Raw genomic sequence first — 4877 nt, forward strand, 5'->3', positions numbered from 1 at the left:
CTGGATATTTATTTATTTTATAAAATATTTATTGTTAAATAATTATAATATTGATGAAATAAATAGAAGCGATTTTTATAAGTAGTAAAAATTTTGAAGTATTGTAAATAAGTATTAATTAATATATGTATATATATATATATATTTTTTTTTTTTAAATGCACTTTAGGAAAAATGTTCAAGGGAATAAAAAAAAATATTTTGAAGAGATTCATACTCTAACTTTTCACGATTTTTTTTGTTTCTTTCTTTTTTTCCTTTTTCTCTTTCTCATATCTCGAATTAGTTTCCCTTCTATCTAAAAATTGACTTGGTAACAAAGAAATGAAACTGTTAGAAATTCAACTGCACGTCATCCTTCGTGATTCGTTGTTTTTTTTTCTTTTTTTTTTTTTTTTTTTTTTTTTTTTTTATTAAAGAAAAGAAATATACTCGTACGAAAAGATGTGCGAACAAACGTTTCAACTGAGTTATCACTCGGAATGTTAGGTAAGAGACGTTTCTCTCGAGTTCAAGAGAAAAAAAAAATATCAAAGTAGAACCGACTACTATTATTTCTACTACCACTACTACTACGTATAAATTCGAATATTTCAGATCATAATCGATAATATATATATATATATATATATATATATATATATATATATATATATATATATATTGTTATAATTAGCCATTATTATTTCATTAATATTAATAATTATTAAGAATAACGAGAGATGGTGTTAGATTAGTTAGAAAAAAAAAAAAACGAAAAAGAAAGAAAGAAAAAAGAACGTGGACGTTTTTGAAGAAGAAAATAAATTAATAAAAAAAGAAGTCGTAAAGTTTAATACGAGAACCATCCTCAAGTTTATGATAGGGAGAGAGAGAAAGAGAGAGAGAGAGAGAGAGGGAGAGGGAAAGAGAGAGAAAGATAATACGTTTGGTTAGTTTATTCGTTATCGATCGAAATCTTTTTGGCTCGCAAAGTTTCTCCAATGAAATATCCAATCTATCTGTCGATCGAATTGCTCGACCGATTCTCCTTCCTTGAAGATTAATGAACGATATCGAGTTAGATGAAAGCGACGTGGCTTATAAACTTTCAACGTCTTTATGTTCGATAGATCATAGGAAAACAATGAATAGATATTAAAAGTTTTCATCTGTTACATGATCAATACCAATTTGAAAAAATTATAATTCTATCGTCGAATAGATTAAAAATTATTTAAAACAAACGATTTCTCCGATTATATCGAACCTTTTTGGATTTTATTTAAAATATTTTTTTTTTTTTTTTTTTTTTAGAGAAAATAAAAACTTTCTTCAATTATTGTTATTTTATATCTAAAAATGTATTAAATTCATTTACTCGAACTTTTCGATTCACTTATATAGGATTTAGAATAAAAAGTTTCTGAACGATATTAAATATTAATTAATCAACGAATGATAAACGTTCTATCGTTTTATCCAAAAATTCATATATTATATTAAATAACTATAACTTAATTATAACAGAAAAAAAAATAGAAATTAAAAAATGATATCAAAAGTGAAGTCACTAGTATAGAACGTGTCAAAAGTTCATAGATGGTTTTAAAAAATCAATTATTCGTTCAACAAAACTATTTCTACGATTTAAACTAAACTTATGCATAATCATTAAGCAATTATATTTTATCAGTCGAAAACTATATATATATAAAGTATGTCAGAAAATATAATAATCACAAATAAATATTTATGTATAACAAAATGCTTGTTCTTACTTGCACTTGCACATTCTTTCACGCAGAACATTAAATATTCTACGTGTCGATCGAAAATCTTACGGTCGATCTAAAATATTTAAAAAAATTCAAACACCATTCCTTTGTTATTTGTGTTTTTTTCTTTCGTTTTCTTTTTTCTTTTTTCTTTTTTTTTTTTTAAAGGACACTTTAAGACTTCATTATCGAATATCACGAAACGATTTTCATCGTGTCAACTTAGAACAACGAGAAGTTACACTGTTATTCCTTATTATTCGTTATATGTCTGCGAGTAAGAAAGAAAAAGAGAGAAAGAGAAAGAGAAAGAGAAAAAGAGAAAGAGAAAGAGAGAAAGAGAGAGAGAGAGAGAGAGAGAGAGAGAGAGAGAGAGCACAGCAGAGAGGGAGTGAGAAAGAGAAAGATAGACAGATAGTTAAACAGATAGAGAAAGAGAAAAAGAGAGAGAGAGAGAGAGAGAGTGAGAGAGAGAGAGAGAGAGAGAGAGAGTGAGAGAGAATACAAGGACCCGGCGATTCGCGTGGGCTACCGCCGTTAAACTGAGAACAGCGTCTATCGTCCACGAGAGGAAGGTGAAGGAGGTGAAGGAGGTGAAGAAGTTGAAGTTGAAGAAGAAGAAGAATACGAAGAAGAAGTTGAAGAAGCAGTAGTAGTAGTAGCAGTAGTAGTAGTGTAGTAGTAGCAGTAGTAGTAGTACTAGTAGTAGTAGTAGTACTAGTAGTAGTAGTAGTAGTAGTAGTAGTAGAAGAAGAAGAAGAAGAAGAAGAAGAAGAAGAAGAAGAAGTAGGGTTCGTAAAGGGATAGGGAGGATAAGAGGGATTAAAGGGGAGTGTTGGTTGGGGGTGGAGTGGGGTGGAATGGGGGAGGACACACACAACACACCTGAATCCTATGGCATCGGTCACTACCTCACTACAAGCCTCGCCGCCGGCACAACACCGTCTACAGTTGCCGACGCTATGGGCCCATTATGACGCCCTATACCGGGTGTTACGATTAAATCGGGGGCGTAACGTGAATTTAAGAACTTTGGCGTTTTCTTTTTATTCGTTCAATTTTCTTCTTTTTTTAAATTTTTTGGTCTTCTTTTCTTTTCTTCTTTTGATTCTTCCGACATTTTCGTGTTCATAACGCGCTCGGCAACATTCATAAATATTTTTCTTCTTATTCTTTTCTCTCTTTCTCTCTTTCTTTTATTTATTTGTTTATTTTTAATTTATTTTTAATTTATTTTTTTTTTTTGTTTTTTTTTTTTTTTTTACTAGTGAAATATAATTTATAATTATTTTCTTATATATAAGCGCAAAAACGGGCACGATTTTCCTTCTCTTATCTCTCTTGGCGGGCTATCGAAAATGTAAATTTTTTTGTGTAATTTCGTTCATTCGTTTCGACTTTTTTTTCTTTTTTTTTATATATATATATATACATATATATATATATATATATATATAAATGAAACACTTTTTAATAATCGAAAATAAAATGTTCCGACTGCTACAACATAAAATCTGTATTATTGAAACGTGAAAAAAAATGTGACATTGGTATAAAATCGATAGGTATAATATAATCTTACTTTGAGCCTCGTTTATGATAATCACGAACGGCGAATTTATCGCTGTGTCACTTTTGGTGGTTATCATATTCGTTGCACGAAACATTCGTCGGCTTATCAAATGAAAATTAATGAGGTGAAACCTTTTACGGAATAAGAAGAAAATGAAGAAATAAAAAAAATAAATACAATAAGAAAAATAAATAAATAAATAAATAAATAATTAATAAATAAAAAAAACGTAAAGGAAGGGAGAGAGAGAGAGAGAGAGAGAGAGAGAGAGAGAGAGAGGAAAAAAGAAAGAGAGAGAGAGAGAGAGAGAGAGAGGAAAAAAAGAGAGAGAGAAAAAACAAACTAGAACAAAAAATACAATAACGTAAGAGAAAAGTATATGCGATCGGTGATCACCCGGTATAAAAGCCGCAGGTGAGCGGACTATAGAACGAAACAGAGAACGTTGTTAGACTATTATTCCTATGCTGTTTCCCTCTGTGTCCCGCTTCGCTTCGTCTCACCTGCCCGTTCGTTCGTTTCTTCGTTCGTTCGTTCGTTCGTTCGTTCGTTCGTTCATATTCGCTTGCTCGCTTCTCCCGCGCTACGCTAGTTCACTTAGATTATGCACGTACGAATGCATATTATCGTATAAAAAAACAAACTTCCTATGTCTGTATATGTACGCATATTTATATATAAATATATATTTCAAGTTACCAAACGAATAATTTCAAGCAAACAATATATATATATATATATATACATATATATATATATATATATATATATATATATATATGTATATATATATATATATACAGGGTAGACCAAAAGTTTCTAGGTCATTTTAAAAATCAATTTGGACGACACACTTTCATAGCGACTTTTTAGACTAACTTTCTTTCCTTTTCTTTCGTTTGTTATTTAACATATCCTAAAACTATACAATTTCGTGATTATTTTTTGAAACGAACATCCATGTAACTTTTCATTTATTCTTTTCTTTTTTTTTTTTTTTAACCATCAGCTAGATAATTTTGGAAGCATCATATATTACGATACGAAAATATCTTTATATTACGATACGAAATATATTTATATGTAAGACGTGTATCTTCTCTTTTTTTTTTTTCCTTTTCCTTTTTTGTTTCGTTGAAAAAAAAAATCAAATCGAACAACGAATAAATATATATATATATATGATGGATATTAATTTACAAACTTTACCATATTATTTCTCTTCTCTCGTTGGATCCACGTTAAGGATAAAACTATAGTCGCGTTTAGAGATTTTCACTATTGCATTGTGTCAGTGATTGTCCGTCCATAAGAAATACAAAATTACGCATAGCCCGGTATAGAAGAGCAGAAAGTACATCGACACGAGGAACGTGATTAATAGTTGGCATACTCTTGCCGAGTCCATGTTTGTACAATCTCTCTTTCTCCCTCGCACTCTTTTTCTCTTTATCCTCTTCTCTCTTTCTTCTTCCTCTTCTTCTTTTCTTTTTTTTTTTCTCTCTTTTTTTTTTTTTATAGATCGAACAGATATCTCACCGCGAGGA

At 29.9% G+C, this 4877-nt stretch overlaps 1 protein-coding gene across 6 annotated transcripts in view; it reads right to left on the reverse strand.

The window, feature by feature from the left end:
* The window catches only part of LOC124949853 (serine-rich adhesin for platelets-like), a 51200-nt gene that overhangs the window by 22692 nt on the left and 23631 nt on the right, over nt 1-4877 (reverse strand). The gene's annotated exons all lie outside the window — the stretch shown is intronic.

The sequence above is a fragment of the Vespa velutina genome, chromosome 6, assembly GCF_912470025.1.
Source record: "Vespa velutina chromosome 6, iVesVel2.1, whole genome shotgun sequence".
Classification (NCBI taxonomy): Eukaryota; Metazoa; Arthropoda; class Insecta; order Hymenoptera; family Vespidae; genus Vespa; species Vespa velutina.